Below are 17,837 nucleotides of genomic sequence, written 5' to 3' on the forward strand. Positions count from 1 at the left end.
TATCCACCAAAAAAACTGGAGGCCTTTGCTAACACATAGTCACAGAAACATGGGGAATATATATGTGGAAACAGATTCTAAGGACATTGAGAAATTAATGAGGGGCCATTTGCGTCTCTGAAAACCTTTGTGGTTGCTGTTTATTCAGGCCAAGTATGACTGTAGGGGATGCCACCCTTGGTATAGGCTCCTTATTTCAATGTGATGTCTGAATCCCAGTATTGCAGAGGCCAAGCAGCAGCACTTAATTGTCAAAGGCAAAGTAGGCATGTCAACCACACAGCAGCAGGGACGTGTCAGTAATCAGAACTCTTTGAGCCTCAGAGATCTTTAGCAGTGGCTGCTTAATCCTGGTGTCCCTAAGAGTGAAAAAGGTAGGGGCGCCTGGGTGGCTCAGTCAGTTAAGTGTCTGCCTTCGGCTCAGGTCATGATCCCAGGGTGCTGGGATGGAGCCCCGTGTCGGGCTCCCTGCTCAGCAGAGAGTCTGTTTCTCCCTCTCCCTCTGCCTGCCACTCCCCCTGCTTGTGCTCTCTCTCTCTGTCAAATAAATAAAATCTTAAAAAAAAAAAAAAGGAGTCAAAAAGGTAGTCAGCCTACTAGGACATTGCTTGGTCTACATGGCAAGAAACACTCTAAGTGTGGTAGCAAACAACCTGACTCGAGTCACCAAACGGAGAATCATGGCCTTTCATCCAGTTCTCAGACCTAAGTCAGTTCACAGGCCAGAAGCCCCTGAATGACAGAGGTGCCAGGTCTCCTGAAAGAGGACCCCCTGCTATTGCCACAAAGACACACTGTCGATCTTCCTTCTAAGCCTTCCCCCCAGACGGACCTTTGGCCACATACTAGAGTGATGGAGAAAAAAGTAAATACTCGAACTTTTCCAGGGAATACTATATAATCCAAGGGTAAAGAACCCAGAGCAGGCTGAGGTCCTGCCCTGAGGGCAAGGAAACTCTGGAATGAACCACAACTTCATGGCAAACTGCAGAAATGAGGACTAGAATAGCTTTATGTGTGATCTCTATGCATACTGTACCGATGGGTCTGTTTACATATACTAATCATCCTCTACTTCTTTCTCCTTCTTCATACTTTCAGATTTTATGCATGACTTATTGGAGGTTAACTTTACAACTTGGTCTTTAGGGAAGAGAATATTCAGGAAGCCCTTGACTGAATTTGAGTAGTAATTAATATAGCCCATGACAGATATAACGACTGTTTGTTCTCATTTTGAAAGAGTTAAAACTTCTTCAATTGTAGGAAGGAAAGATGTATCTTGTTAGGCAGAAATACGGAGTTGTTTCATTGTGTTAAGGAAGTCCCAATATGTACATGGAAGCTGAGTGGCCACAGGGGCAGGCCATGTCAGTTATTAATTTATTGCTTGTCAGAGCCAAATGCACCCTTCAACATATGCTATAGGATAAACAGTGCAATTCCTTTAAGATTTTAAAGAGGGCACAATGTTAAGGGACGTTCCAGGAAGGAGAGGCTTCCTGCAATTTTCAGCAGGGGCCAAGGAGAGGGTCAGTGGTGTGGGTGCAAGGACATCTGCTGGAGCCTACCCCTGCCAAAGTCCCCAGATATACTCCCCCTGCAATCTTGCAACCTCAGCCTGACACTAAGCTGTCTGCAGCCCCACACATGGAAACCAAAGCTCCTGTTCGGACTGTATATAGCCTGCCTATGGCCAGAGAGTCATATGGTTGTGTAGCTCCTTCTGTATCCTATGCACAGCCCACCTGTGGCTGGGGTGGGCATCCACAGAGAACCACTCCAACTCCCACCCATGCAGCCCATTAGTTCCAAAGGCCTCTGTCCCCACTGGTGCCCAGATTCCCAGTGTAGACCCATGTTTCCTATTGTCCATCACCTGCTGACTGCCTACACTCTGGAATGTGGCCTATCATTCACCCAGTAACTCCAGGCAAGCTCCAGTCTGGCTAAACCAGCCAGTTTCTCTGCTGTTCGAGAGTCAGGCCATAGCCTCTCCAATGAGGTAGGAACCTCTTCCAAGTTTGTCCTTCTTCTCAATCCTAAAGTACCTTATAAAGTTTCCTTACATCTTATAGTCACTCTCTACAAAGGTATTACTTCTTGTTTTAACCTTCTCTTGTTTAACCTGTGTAATTTCTACTTCCTGCCGGGATCCAGAATGCCACACCAAGAGAGACCATCTCCCAGGCCATAACACAAACTTTAGTAAGAACTGAAATCATACAGAGTGTGTTCTCTGCCTAGAATAAAATCAAACTGGACGTCAATAACAGAAAGGTAACAGGAAAATCTCCAAACACTTGGAATGAATCAGCATACCACTAAGTAACCCATGTGTTTAAAGACGAAATATCAAGGGTAGGAACAACAACAACAAACAGTGAATGAATGACAATGAAAATACAGCATCTCAGAATTTGTGGGGTGTAGCTAACACAGTGCTCAGAGGGAAATGTAGAGCACTAAAGGCTTGTATTAGACAAGAGAGCCACAAAGCAATAATCTAAGCTCCTCCTTCAAGAACCTAGTGAAAGAAAAGCATCATAAACCCAAAGCAAGCAGAAGGAAGGAGATAATAAGGAAAAGGAAAGCAATCAATAAAGTTGGAAGAGAAAAATAATATAGTCAATGAAAGGAAAAATCTTGTTCTTCCAGAAAATAAATAAATTGATCTTTGGAATCTCTACAAATATTGAGAAAGGAAAAATGAGAGAAGACATGCATTAGCAGTATCAGGCAAGAAGCAGGGATATCACTACAGACCTTGTGGATACCAAATGGATAAAAAGGGAATTCTGTGAATAAGTGTGATACTCAGATAAACTTGATAACCTACATAAAATGGACAAATTCCTCAAAAAGCACAAACTACCACAATTTGCCAAATATGAAAGAGATCATTTGTATAGCACTCTATTAAGTAGACTGAATTTGTAATTTTAAAACTCCCAAAAAAGAAGTCTCCAGGCCCCGATGGTTTCACTGAAGAATTCTACATAATGTTTAAAAAAGAATCAATGCCAGTTCTATACAACCTCTTCCAGAAAATAGAAGGGAAGGGAAGACTTCCTAACTAATTTTAGGAATCTACGCGTTACCCTGACACCAAAACCAAAGACAGCACAAAACAGAAAACTACAGAGCAACATCCCTCTTGGATATAGAGGGAGAATCCTTCACAAAAATATTAGCAAACAGACTCTACAACATAAAAAGAACTATACACCATGGCCAAGGGTTCCAAGGATGTACCGATGGGATCCACCACGGTAACACAGTAAAGGAGGAAAGTCACATGATCACACCAACTGATGTAGAAAAAGCTTTCGACAAAAGTCAAAACCTACACGTGATAAAATCTCTGAGAACACAGAAATAGAGGGAAAGTTTCTCAACTTGATGAGGAGCATCTACAAAACATCTACAGCTGATATTACACTTAATGGCAAAAAACTGAAATACTTCCTCCTTAAGTTTGGGAACAAGACAATGATGCCTCTCTTATCATTTTCATTCAACACAGTACTGGAAGTTCCAGCCAGTGTGATAAAGCAAGAAAGGAAATGAAAGACATATGGATAGGAAAGGAAGAAATAAAACTGTCCCTTTTTTGCAGATGACATGATTGTTTATGTAGAAAATTCCAAGAAATCTACAAAAAAAATTCCTAGAACTAATAAATTCATCAAAGTCACATGATACAAGTTCAACATACAAAAGTCAATTCTACTTTTATAACTAGCAATGAGCAACTGGAAACCAAAGCTTAAAATACAATGCCATTTACAATCACTCAACAGTATTGAAATACTTAGGTATAAATCTAATGAAACCTGTACAGGACCTATTTGCTGAAAAGTGCAAAGCACTAATGGAAGAACTCAAAGAAGGTCTAAATGAAGAAGGAGACATTGTGTCCACAGATTGGAAAACTGACCTTAGTAAAGATGTCCATTCTCTCCAGACTGACACGCAGGCTCAAGTCAGTTCCTATCAAAATCCCAGCAAGACTTTTTATGGGCAGAGACAAGACTATTCTAAAATTTATATAGAAAGGTAAAAGAACTGGAATAACTCAGTTTTGAAAAAGGATAATAAAATGGAAAGAATCAAATCAGTCTACCTGATTTGAAAATGGATTACACAGCTACAGTAATCAAGACTGTTTTGTATTCACAGAGGAACAGACACACGGATCAAAAGAATTTTCTTAAAAAACAGAATTAGACCCACACGAATATACCCAACTGATTGTGAACAAAGGTTCAAAGGCAGTTCAGTGGAGGGAGTATGTAACTTTTTCAGCAACTGACATGCATAGGCACAAAAAATAAAGGTCAGCCTCAACCTCACACCTTATGTAGACAAAAATTAACTCAAAATGTGAGACAGGCTTGAATGTAAAATGTAAAATCAGAAAGCTCTAGAAAAAAACACTGGAGAAAATCTTCAGGATCTAGGGCATAGGAGAGTTTTCAGGGGTGCTCGGATGGCTCAGTCGGTTAAGCATCTGCATTTGGCTCGGGTCATGATCCCGGGGTCCTGGGATGCAGCCCTGTATCGGGCTCCCTGCTCAATGGGGAGTCTGCTTCTCCCTCTCCCTCTGCCCTTCCTCCTGTTCGTGCTCTCTCTCTCTTAAAAAAAAAAAAAAAAAAGTTTTCAGACCTGAGCTGAAGATGAAAAATCCTTGCTCTGTGAAAGCCCCTATTTATAAGTGAAAAGAGTACCTACAGACTCACAAGCTCGTGAGATGTTCAACATTATTAGCCATCAGAGGAATGCAAATTAAAAGCACAGTGAGATATCACTGCTCACCTATCAGAATGGCAAAAACCCAAAACGGTGACACCACCAAACACGGGTGAGGGTGTGGATTCACTAGATACACTGGCGGTGTGAGTGTGGAGTGGTACAGCCATTCTGGAAAAGAGTTGGGCAGTTTCAAAAAAAAAAAAAAGTCAAACATACAACTACCGCTCAATCTAGGGATTGCACTCCTGGGCATTTATCCCAGAGAAAGGAAAAGTTCTGTCCACACAAAACCCTGTACACAAATATTCATAGCAGCTTTATTTATAAGAGCAAAAAACTGGAATCAGCCCAGAAGTCCTTCAACAGACGAATGTTTAAACCAACTGTGGTACATCCACACCATAGAATACTACTTGGCAATAAGAAGGGGTGAACTATTTTTTTTTAAGACTTTATTTATTTATGTATTTATGTATGTATTTATTTATTTATTTATTTATTTGAGAGAGAGAGACAGAGATAGCGAGAGAGAGCACAAGTGGGGAGGAGAGGGAGAAGCAGGCTCCCTGCTGAGCAAGGAGCTGATGCGGGGCTTTATCCCAGGACCCTGAGATCATGACCTCCGCCGAAGGCAATGGCTTAACTGACTGAGCCACCCAGGCATCCCGAAGGGGTGAACTATTAATATACAGAACAATTCGGATGACTCTCCAGAGAATTATGCTGAGCAAGGAAAGTTAATCCCTAAAGGCTACATGCTGTGTGATTCTATCCATATAACATTCTTAAAGTGACAAATTCTAGAACTGGAAGATAGATTGGTGGTTACTAGGAGTTAAGAGGAGGAGGGCAGGAGAAAAGTGAGCATGACTGTGAGGGTGGGATACTTGTGATGATGGAAATGGTCTGCAAATTGACCATACCAACATCAATATCCTAGTTGTGATCTGCAAGACATTACCACTGGGGGAAACTGGATAAAAACTACAGGGGATCTTTCTGGTTTTCTCACAACCACATGCGAATCTACAATTATCTCAAAACAAAAGGCTAATTTATTAAAATAGTAAATAAAGAAATAACTGAAATAGGAACCACCTTTACAGTGCGTGAGTCAATGTGTTTGATGCAGCACCCGTAGTTTCCCTAAACTAAAACCAGGTCCCTAGTCAGGAGTGCCGCAAGGCTCCCCTTGGAGAAACGGACTCAACGTGCATCATTTTCCTTGACGTGGTCTTCTTTGTACCAACCCCTTTTCCTTATGTACTCTTTTTTTTTTAATTTTATTTTATTATGTTATGTTAATCACCATACATTACATCATTAGTTTTTGATGTAGTGTCCCACGATTCATTGTTTGCGTATAACACCCAGTGCTCCATGCAGAACGTGCCCTCTTTAATACCCATCACCAGGCTAACCCATCCTCCCACCCCCCTCCCCTCTAGAACCCTCAGTTTGTTTCTCAGAGTCCATAGTCTCTCATGGGTCGTCTCCTCCTCCGAGTTCCCCCTCTTCATTTTTCCCTTCCTACTATCTTCTTTTTCTTTTTTTTTTTTCTTTTTTAACATATAATGTATTATTTGTTTCAGAGGTACAGGTCTGTCCTTATGTACTCTTATATTCGAAGGACATAGGACATCACTACCATATACAGAAAAGCTCCGCCATGGCTGTGAATACCGAGTGGTCATCATGAAACCACAGCTAGAGCAATGAAGGTCTGCAAAGACCGCGCTCACTTGGTTGCAAGCCAAGGCAGAGAAAAGGCTACCTCCTGACGTCCCAAACAGACCCTGCAGAAACTCCCCCAGTGCGGCCATCCCAGGGCCGCTCAGCCACCACCACAGCACCACACCCAGAGGGCCGCGGGGGTGCTGGGATCCCCAGACTCCAGAGACAACACCTGCCTCTGAGTCTGCTGCTCCTGACACACTCTGAGACTTTGAATAAGCCACCCAACTTCTCCAAGCCGAGCGTTCCTGATATAAGAAGTGGGGCTCATGTCCACTTTTTCAAAAGACTGGAAACACAATAGATGTGATTGGTGTGTGCACAGCAGGTACTCCACGTGTTAGGATTTTCCCTCTTAATCAAACAGAACTCCCCCACCTCCCTTCTGCACGCTTGGTTCTCTGCGTACATGTTTACAATTTCTACCAGGAGAAAAGTCTCTGCCTGGCCTCTTGCCTCTTGTGGTGGCCTCATTTCCCATAGGTCACCACAAAGTGATCATTTAGGTTCTTCTGGATGACCCCGATCACGTGGATCTCCTCCTCCGTGACCATACCCCTTTCCCGACTTCTCAGCCGAAGTGCAACTGAGGAAGCCCATCTTCATCCCATGGCTTCTCAGGATCTTCCCACAGCCCCCAAGATGGCTGCAGAACCTCCACACTCGCTCTGACATTAGCCTTGTGGTCCAAAATGCCTGCTCTTATCTGGGGCAGTAGAATTAGGCACATTATTTTAAACTGGCCCTGACGTTGATTCTGCTTTTCCCAGCCACCCAACACTATCATTTTTCTAGCTCGCATCCTGTCCCTCGCTGCATTTTGGCAGATAACATCTCTGGTTTCATTCTTACAGAAAGATTTGCTACGGGAACAGAGAGGCACGTTACCTCTCAGAGCATGGCTCCATGGCTTATCTGACAGACCCTGCAGCTCTCAGCTATTTTGGACACTGGGAAGCCAAATATGTATGTAAATACGTGGCCCAGGGTCCATGGTCCCTTGTAAATCTCATTGAAAAATGCTACCCTTGGGTGATCAGTACAAGTGCTATAAATAGGATCTGTATCAAATACCATTTTAGAATCTACTGTACATTTAGTTTTGCAAACTCTTAGGCTAACATAACTAATATTTCTAAACAATTCATACCTCCATTTTAATTAGGTCTATCATTGGAAAAAACTGCTTACAATGCCACAAATTTCCTATAGGTTGTTTTTATGTTTAGTCAAACATGGATTGTGGACCTGGTTTCTGACAGCCATTATGAATTGCAATAAATATTTTGACAAAAGCAACAGTGCTGTTAAGTACACAAGAGAATTACTGAACTGGGTCAGACCCAGTTTTACGTGGTATTTCTTTTTAACTGCATGCTTGAAAATAAATATATCATTAAGAACACAGGGTAAAAAAAAAAAAAGTTGTTGCTTTTTTTTAAGCTGACTTCTTCTATATGTTTATCTCATGGGACATGTTACATACCTTTATGAAGCGTGATGATTTTCAGCCAATGATGCTCCAACTCAAACACAAATGACCTGGCCAGAAACTGAGAAGATATCCATAGTTCCTGAAGAGACCTCTGGGCAGCCGCCCCCCCCACCGAGGACAGAGGGGGCTCACACACCCTCCTCCTACTCCACGTAGGGAGTTTGCAACTCTTTGCTGAGAAGGTGTCTGAGGCATCTTCCACCATCCCCACTCTGCAGGCAGCATCTCAAAGCACAGAGAGATGCTCCCTGCATCTTAGAAAATAAAGCAAAAGAGGATGGCTCCCCCATTGCTTGGCCTTTGAGGCAACTCTGTGTTTAACTGGGAAAAGCACCATTCTGAGCAGCATGGAGGAGACTCAAGCAGAGACGAAACCCGAGCTGGCTCAGAAATAGGAAGTACGTTATTTTCTATACATTACTTAATGTCACAGTAGCAGCCCTTAGAAAAGAGGAAGAGCTAGACACAGACAGGGGAAAAAAACAGAGCCACAGCTCGAGTCTAATAATTGTGACTATTGATCTAACAACCCATAAACAGAGCCTGCCCCCTGGAAATGAGGGTGTTCAGCCCCCTGCACCACAGGGGAAGTTTTTCTGGGCAGGCTGGTAAGAAGTAGAGCTTCCCGAGGGCCCAGAATGAGCATTTCCACTATGGGTGATATGGCGGGAGACCTCACAAGGATCTCTGGGGTGCTGTCCCCGCTTACAACTTTGATAGTTTGTCCAACCTGGAACTGTTTCCATTCATTTTTATTTGTAACACATTGCAGTGAACTATTATCCCAATGACTGCATTTCAGGTGCCCCTTAAGTTGTGCACCCAGAGTCGCCCTCTCTCCCTACAACTTTGGAAGGAGCAAACATGACAGCGATAGAGGGGGAAAAATACAGTTGTTCTAAGTGGTGGAGGCTGAGAGCAAAACGGGGTGCGCTACTGGGAAGAAGTGCATTCAAGAGAAAGACAGGGTTGACCAGATGCGACTCTGGCCATGCGGACTGGGGGCATATCAACTCCTTTAGACCGGTGTCCCATTGCTCTGACTGTGCTAGTTTTTCACTGGGAGAGGGAGGCTTCCTTGCCCCACTTTGCCATCAGTAATGTCCAGCTGGTCAAGTATCTAAGACTCATGTTCAGCTAGGTTGGGTTTGGGGGCAAATTTCATCTGGCTGAGTGATCTAGGCTTTGGAAGAACCAAATGATGCAGATTCACATGGCTTCCACTCCCTGTCCCCCCAGCATCAGTGAGCAGGCACCTCACTGGCTGTGCCAGAGGCCACAGGGAACGTGCAGTTAAAAATGGGAAAGTGACTGATGCAGAGCCAGCTTTGATGCAACCGGTCCACGTGCGTGAGACAGAACTCAGCTGGCATGTGTGGCACGGCCACACCTCAGAGTCCCCTCCTGTCCCCCAAGCCCCCTGGACATCCCCAGAACCCAGAAGCCAGGAGTAAATACCTGCCTGGCTCTGACACCATCCGTTCTGATTTGTTGGTGCTTGCACCTCTTCCGTTGTTAAATACTGTCAGAAACACCCCTGGCCACAACAGACATACAAACAAAACTTTGCCAGAGCCCAGAGGAAGAAGGTTTCAGGAGCCTTCCTGGAGAAAATGACAGATGAGCTGGGCACTGCCAGATGTGGAAAAGTTTGATGGGCAGAAGTGGCTGCAAGAGGCAAGCTGGGAAGGCCGGAAAGTTCACGAAGGCCAGACTTCTGCATGCTCCACCGCCTCAACAGGGAGAGGGCCACGGGCAGCCATGGACAAGGGGGGCATGGGGGCTACTGGAAACACAGGCTGGCAAGAGCCAACAGACACCCAAGCTCTCATGGTGAAGACAAGGGCTTTGCCGGCCGTGGGGGGGGGAGGGTCCCGGCAGCTTGAGTGCTGTGGAAAAGGAAGGACCAAAGCAGAAAGGGGTGAGGCTCCCTGGGACACTGCCACCCCCATTCTCTGAGAGGCCTGGTCCAGAAGCTTGGCTAAGAAGATCCTCAAGGACAAATTTGTCTCTATATCCTAAAAGGACTTTGATTTGCCTTTTTTCTCCAAAGTTACAGTCTGAACACACTTCATTAAGATAAATTAGTGAAGAAGTTTCCTGTACAAGAGCTAAAACATTGATTAAAAAACAGTAACAGCAAACGAAAAAAAAAACAAACAACTTTTGGAGTTGATTGAAAATAAGTATGTCGACAATGAACTGGTAAACATCCAAACACCCATACAATGGACCGTCATTAGGCAACAGAAAGGAAATGAAATCCTGATACCTGCCATCACATGGAGGACCCTTGAAAACGTTATGCTAAGTGAGAGAAGCCAGACACACAAGGCCCCACATTGCAGGTTTCCATCTCTAGGAAATGTCCAGAACAGGCACCCCCACAGAGACAGAAAGTGGATTTGTGGCCACCACGGGCTGGGAGAGCTGGGGGGGGAAGGACTGCTAATGGGTACAAGGTTTATTTGGGGGGTGCTGAAAATGTTCTGGAACTAGATCATAGTGGTGACTGCACAAATGTGTGATTATGTGAAAAAACACTCAATTGTACACTTCAGAGGATGGATTTTATGGTGTGCGACTCCTACCTCGATGTAACAATAATCAGTCCCCGGCCAAGTTCTTGAGCGCCAGAACATAACTCTCCAGAGCGGGTACAACAGATAGCCCATGAGCTCAGCATTGGCTATAGTCACCAAAAAAAGAAAAGAAACATAATTTCCAAAGAATGGTGAACTTCCTTTCTCCAGCCTTTTTTTTCCCAAGGAAACAAATAGAAAAGATCTATCACTCCCTTGCCGGGAGCTAGTTTCACCTGGCAACGCCACAGTCTCCCACGGCTGTCCTTGCGACAAAGCGAGCTTGTGCAGGTACAGAGCAGCGGCAGCAGAACCAGGAGGAGACGCCAGGCGCCCTGGGGGTCCCAGTGAGACTGGGCCGGGAAGAATCACACACACACACACACACATACATTCCTGCTGAGAAGCCGCAGCCAGGAGCAGAATGAGCCCCTGCCTCTGGGGTTCGGCCCCGGGACCCTCCCCAGTCCCCGAGTGTGCCATCCGGTGGCAGAAGGAGGAAGGGAGAGGCGCTGGCTGCAGTCAGCCGCCCGCCACCCCAGACTGCCTGGGGGCTGGCCCGGCCTCCCCGGCAAGCAGGGCACAAAGAAGTCATTCCCGCTGCCTCCTGAGTCAGTCAATAGCAGCTGCCAGACCGGTCCCCACGTCCTGCCACCTGCCTTTCCAGCCCCACCTCCGGTGGCCCTCTTCAAAGCACTGGATGGACCTAGAACAGTGCCCACCTAGCACAGTGTCACAGTCCCAAAAGTATGCACCCAATCCATGACTGTTTGTTTGTTTGGACACAGTACGTGAAGAACCAAGGCCACACAAGGCCGAGCAAGACAGATACCACCCCTTCCTCTCTGCAGAATCTCCCAAGATGGACACGCACGGCCCACCTCCTGCTCTGCACGTGCAGCCCTTCTCCGGCCGCGTGCCCCATGCGTCGCCAGCACAGCCTCCCTGCCAGGCCTTCACGCACGCCTTGCCGTACAGCCCGCACAGTGCTGGGCACGGAGGCAGCCCTCAGGCAGCGTCTGCTGAGTGACGAGCCCTGTCAAATCCCTCGCTCCCCGGGCCAAACGCAGACCTCGCACCAAGAGCCTTACAAACGTACAAACCAGGCGGAACCCGCCTGACATGGGAAGCGCGAGGCTGGCCTCTCCGGGGGCAGGGGACACGGTGGGACAGGCAGCTCTGGAGCTCTACAACGAGTCACCTCAGGGACACACGCACTCAGATTTGCATTCCAGTCCAGTCGTCTGGGGGGTCAGCTCCCTCCGCATCCTCCACACGCTGTCCTCACTGTCAGAAGAGGTTTGTAATCACAACCCATGTGGGCTGGGAAATGAGGTGCACCTGTCAAGCCCCTTCAGAAAGGAGCACTCCACAGATGTGTGACCTCGTGCTGATGGCTGCGGTTCTCATTTCTGTGCAGATAGAAAAGGGCCCCCCCGAAGGGTAACTGTGTGAGTGCCCCATGCAATTATCTGTCTGCACGTCCTCGGGGCCACTTAAACAATGTTTTTATTTAAAACATGATGCATCCAGCCAGTTTTTGATTATCCATGGTAATGGGGGTCAAGGATCAGCTGAATAATTGAAATGGAAACTTGATTCCCACCGAGAGTTTCCCTCTCCCCCACCTCCTTCCTTCCTTCCGCAGAGGAGAGAGGCGCTGTGGGACTGTGGAAGGGGCGCTGGGCTGGAGGCCGCATCCCGGCCCTGGCCAGGACTTTGTGACTGGCTTTCTGGGGGGCGTGGAACAACGCCCTTCCCTTCAGGGGGGCTGTGATGGGAGGGGGCTGGACGGCAGCGCGCCTCAGCACCAAGCTGTACGGCACCTTTATTTATAGGTACAACACATTTCTTCAGATTGACTTGCTTTTACCACTTAATGTGTCGCAAACAGTATCATTACTATAATAATAATACTCCTAATGGACATGGGCCTCATCTATTTTTGTGGTGTCCATTAAAATAACTCCCTAAGCATTATGCTTTCTTAAAAGGGTCTTTCGAAAGATACCAGGCAGAACTTCACTGAGATGACGTCCTCCTGACTCACAGGACAGCTTCCCCCAAATGGCCCTGCTCCCCTCTCCCTGCGCAGCGGAGCACCCCCTTTCCTGGCCCTTTCCGGAACAGCTCCCACCGGGCCGACAGAGATGGCTCCATCAAGCTGTCTCCCGCCTCGCACCGGCTATGATTGCAGCGTCAGGGGAAAGGTACAAAGCCTCCCGGGGCCCATTACCCCCGATGTTCTCCTGCCGTAATTGCCAGCTGCCGTTCATTTCCCCAAAACATCGCCCCTGGCTGCCTGAGTGACAGCCGAAAAGCAAGGGTTAGGCAGGGCGTTTTGTTTCCCTACAAATTGTATCCCTGTTGAGGAAGACGTGATGTGGCTCTTGAGCACTTGGCTATCAGACTTTTAATCACAGTGTAAAAATGAAATCACTTCCAGCACCTGAAGGGATTTTGCTGGCGTCACCCACTGTTTTTGTAGATTAATTTTTTAGAGCAGAAAGAAAAAGCCTTACATTTCATCTGTAACAAGAAAAACTGGTTTGTCCCCCCAGCCCCCAACACTTCCAAAGGTTTCTTATGTAAGGACTTTGTTTTTCATTTTTATTTTTTTAAAGGGAAGAGTTCACTGGTCCAGATGGGGAACAAAATGGCAGGGTTAAGACCCCACCACACCTCACCACTTGGAAGACTGGCTAATCAGTGTCTTTTGGATGTATTTACAAAAACAATATGTTTAAACATTTCAATAAACAGATTAAAACACAGATTTGTATATTAGCCTCTGCCAGCTGCCTTTCCAAGCCAAGAATCCTTTTGTCCTTATGAGACCAAATGATGATTGTTCCTCAAATCCAAGGCCTGGCCTGAGAGACCCTGGACCTTCCTGGAGATTTGGTTTTCTTTTCCTCTTGGTGGCCTCTGATCTATTTCCCACTGTCCTATCCTCTGGGTGTGTTCTTACTGTAAGTTCCCCCAAAGCCTTTTTGGAAGGAAGTAGAGCTCGAGTTGTAAGCCACCCAATTTCCCTCCAAAGCCAGAGTCCAAAGTCCCATCCACATCCAGAGGGAAGGGCTGGCCTGACCTCAATGTCATGCTTCCAGCAGCACAAAGACCTCCTGCTCCCAGGAGGAGGACTTGCATTTAAGTGCTGGCAATTTTAGGAGCTTTGGCTGAGCACCAGGGAAAATATACACCTCATCCACACCATCCTCGGACTGCCCATCACTTCCTACCCCCAGGAGAGCTTTTTTAACACATCTCTCAAGACCAAGCTCTGAAGATGAAGTCTCCCAATGTGAGAGAATTTGCCCCTTCACTCAGGGTCCCCAGCCCATCTCTTAGCATGCCCAGTGGATAAGGGCTCCTGGAATTTAGAGATAAAGCTACTTCAAGGATCATGTAACCCAGCAACGTCAAGTTCAGGTGCACCAGTCCCCTCCCCTCCTGGCACCCACGGCTACTTGGTCATGGCACTCTTCCCCACAGAGCTAGGCATCGGAAGCCTCTTTATCTGGACCTCTACAAAACCATCTACCGTGAGATCTGTACTTGAGCTAAAACCAATTGGCCACGTCCTCATTGTAAAGGTCACAGAAGGGGGACCAGAACCCACCTCTCACCAGAGCCCACGCCATTCCCTGCAACACCAAACTCTGGCTGCCACTATTTTTGTCGTGGTGTTACCCGCACATACGTGTAGATGCAGACACGTGTCCAGGTACGTGTGCCCAGACTTGCTTGTTTTCCTGACCTGCCTGTTCTGGCTTTGTCCAGTCTGTCCTTTCACTTCCCACTGCCTTGAGAGGATTTTGTCTTCACTAAACAGCTCTCTACTCTTTCATGTGACTCATAATCACAATAATTGGGGAGAAGATAAGGGCAAAGTCCAAACAGGTAGATACTAATCCCAAAAAAGCAATGAAAGAAAGAAGACATTACCCTCCCAGGTGTCTGGGAATTTGCATTCAACAGGTATATATTCACCAAATATTGCTTGAGTACCAACCAGATTCCAAACTCTAGGTCAAAGGATCGGGGGAGAATAAGACAGATAAAGTCCTTGCCTTCATGAGGCTGACATTCTAGTGAGAGACACCGTCATAACTACAAAAACACATCAATGAGTGGAGTAATCTCAGACAGAAATGAGTGTGATGAAGGCAGAAAACTGGAGTGGTTTGATGAAGGATGAGGGAAAGGGAAGGAGGAGCATGCCTGGGAAGAGACCTGAAATAGAAAAAAGATTCAGCCATGAGGAAATATGAGGGCACTACGTGCAAAGGCCCTGAGGCAAGCACTCCTGTGGCAGGTTAAGACCAGCAGAAGGCTAAGGGCATTCTGGGTAATAGCAAAGAGGAGAGAGCTGGAAGACAGGCCAGAGGGCGGGCAGACAAAAGGTGGTGCAGAGCTTTTTAGGCCACAGGGTAAATTTTATTCTAAGAAGCATCAGACAATGTGTGGAGGTGAGGAGAGCAATTGAGAGAAACAACAGGGTCAGGACAAAGGAAGGAACTTTTCAGAGTCTACATGAGAGAAAGTGAATGGAAGGAGAAAGAACAAATTTTGCAAGGGCTGCTGTGGATCATGCTTCTACCTCCCAGGGCTGAAAAAATCCAAGCAAAGAAGCATGCATTATCAAATCACTTATTGTTTTCTGCCCTGGATCTGGTGCTCATAAAGCTGCTCTAAGACCACATAGGTGCCCATTAGCCAAGCCTCCTATGGGATTTACCAACAGGTGTGACTATGCGCGTGTACATCTTTGGAGAAGTCCCCGCTCTGGATGCATGTTTCCCTGTCCCTGCATGGGAAGAATGGGCCCAGGCTGTTTAAATGTTCCTTCCTCTCTGAGGCATGACCCAACTGGCTTCGGCCGCGGGGACTTGCCCTGCTTCCAGGGTCCCGTGCCAGCGGGCATATCCTTCCTCACGCACTCAGTGCCATATGCTGTACTGATCAGTTTACACATCACTTTCTCTCACTAGACAATGCACTCCTTGACAAAAGTTTAACTTTCTTAGCCTAGCCCCAAGTAGCTGCTTGGTAAGCAACTGCTGAGAACACGGGAGAGCCAACGCTGCCCGGGGCCTTTTCAAAGGAGTTCGCTGCAGCACGAAGCGGCAGGGCAGGACGTCCCTCTCTGAGGCTGTGCTGGCCCAGGCATCTTCCCACAGAGTCCCTGTCCCTCAGCAGGGACACCCCACCTCTGACCTGCCCTTCACAGGGTGCGCTGGTGGACCCTTGGGACCATCAAACATGTCCGTCCAGCCTCCCAATCAGGTCTTGGCAACTGGGAGACCCAAGCTGTCTGGGCAGCGTCCAGCACAATTAAGCTCCTCACCTTGTGGGCCCCTCTCAGTGAAGCAATCTGCTCCTCCTGCCAAGCCTTCTGCTCCCCGGGAAGTCCAGCCCGTGCAGACGTGCCTGGCCTAGTGAAGAGAGCCAAACAGAAATCAGCCCTGACCTCCTCCAAAGTCAGCCAGTGGGTCTGGAGCATGCTTAATATCTTGTAGACTCCATCCTGTTCTCCTTGGGTCCAGTTGCAGAGAATGTGGCTCAGAGGGGAAGAACTCAGAGTGTGGGGCCTAGCAGCCAAAGCACATGTTCTCCCAAGGAAGGTGGTGGGGAGGCCGAGGGAGGGGTGAATTCAGGAACAGGATCTGCATGACACGCTGCTCCAGGTGCTAAGCTGTGAGCCACTCAGCAGGTTGGGGATGACAATGGTGGTCAAGCAGGATTTTGGTCAGACCGTCTGGCCACAGTCGGTGAAAGCTATTCCCTACCTTCACCCTGGCCCCTCACAGATCCACTCCCCACTCTACAGCCAGAGGGACGGTTCCCAAAAACACAATTACGTCCACCACCTCATGCTGGTGACAATCCCCTGGTGCCCATCCCTCTTGGAACTCAGTGATCTGCTCTGCCTGCATTATCCATGGGCACCAGCCTCTGCCACCTCCCTAGTTCCTCCCCAAACCTCTCATCTTATTTCTGCATCCCAGCCACACTGGCCATGCAGCTCCTCACGCTCCAGCCTATGTCCCTGCCCCCACTAACCCTTCAGCTCTCAGCCAGTTCCCAGCTCCTCAGGGGGAGCCTGCTGGGATGCCCACTCCCTGACCAAGCCAGACCCCTGCACTCACCACAGTTCTCACGAAACGTTACATGTGTCAGGACTTGCTAAATGACTCAAACCACAGGCCAGGGATCCTTCTGCTTTGTCACCAGCTCCAAGTGACAACCAACTCCGTTGCCCTGCATGAGTGAGTAAATGGACGAATCGTCCACCCAAACTGGACAGCTCAGACCGTCCCCCCAACCCCCGCACTCCTGCTTATGCTGCTCCCTCAGCCTGGACCTCCCACAGCTTACTGCTCATCAAGATAGATCCAAACGCTGCCTCCCCGACAATGGCCTCGGGGTCCCCCCAGCTGGAAGCAATCCCCTCAGCAGCACATTCTCTGTGGCACTTTGGGGTCTATCTTTACCCACCTCCCACTATAATGAATTTAGCTTGGTTTCCTGAGTCCCAGGACCTTCAAAGGGGAGAGCCACACATTTCATATTGCCGTGCCCCTTGTGACACCTGGGGTCGCACCGGCAATGACTCATAACAGCAGAAACTTACTGGATGATAGGCCAGCCGCGCCTCCGAGCTGTGGCGTGAGGCAGGCAGCCATCACGTGCACGATTTCACAGAAGAGGAAAAGGATGCTCACACAGGTGAGGCAACTTGACGCAAACACTCAGCCAGGCATCAGCGAAGACACCCTTTAGACTCAGGCTACCGGCCCCACCAGCATGTGTAGCCCTGAAACCAAGCTCCCTCGCTCAGCCTGAGCGCCCTCGCTCAACAGGAGACAGGGGCAAGAAGCAACCCACTCCCCGTTAGTGTCCCCTGTGCTCAGAGCCCGTCTTGGAGAACGTCTCCCAGCATGAGGGGTTCAGCTGGCACCAACGTCTGAGGCCAACCCGACTGACACTGACAGCGTCAATCCCAAACCATCTCAGCTCTACTGGTGCAAATCTCCACAAAGAACTTTTCAAGACAGTGCTCCCTCTTCAAAGAGCCCATGCCCAGGATCAAGGTGTGGACTCTGTCTTGTACTCAGCGGGCAGTGATTCACCCGCCGGGCAGCAGAGTGAGGGGGCTGGTGGCACCTGGGGGTGAGCTCAGCTGGGTGTCTCGCTGGTCGTGGGCAAGTTACTTTACCTTCCAAAGCCTCTGAGTATCCACCTGTCTGTCAAGCAGGGACGATCAC

General features: G+C 47.8%; 1 protein-coding gene across 3 annotated transcripts in view; it reads right to left on the reverse strand.

The window, feature by feature from the left end:
• The window catches only part of ZNF831 (zinc finger protein 831), a 103,063-nt gene extending 86,970 nt beyond the window's left edge, over nt 1-16,093 (reverse strand). For 2 of the 3 annotated variants that reach the window (XM_081832510.1, XM_081832507.1), the window contains exon 1: nt 7,976-8,358. The gene's annotated coding sequence lies outside the window, so the exon portion shown is untranslated. Of the gene's footprint in view, nt 1-7,975; nt 8,359-15,916 lie in introns of those variants that run through there. The other variant, XM_081832508.1, reaches the window with a different exon arrangement.
• Between the last annotated feature and the right edge of the window lie 1,744 nt (nt 16,094-17,837).

Source organism: Leptonychotes weddellii, chromosome 10, assembly GCF_054177405.1.
Source record: "Leptonychotes weddellii isolate Sample4059 chromosome 10, ASM5417740v2, whole genome shotgun sequence".
Lineage (NCBI taxonomy): Eukaryota > Metazoa > Chordata > Mammalia > Carnivora > Phocidae > Leptonychotes > Leptonychotes weddellii.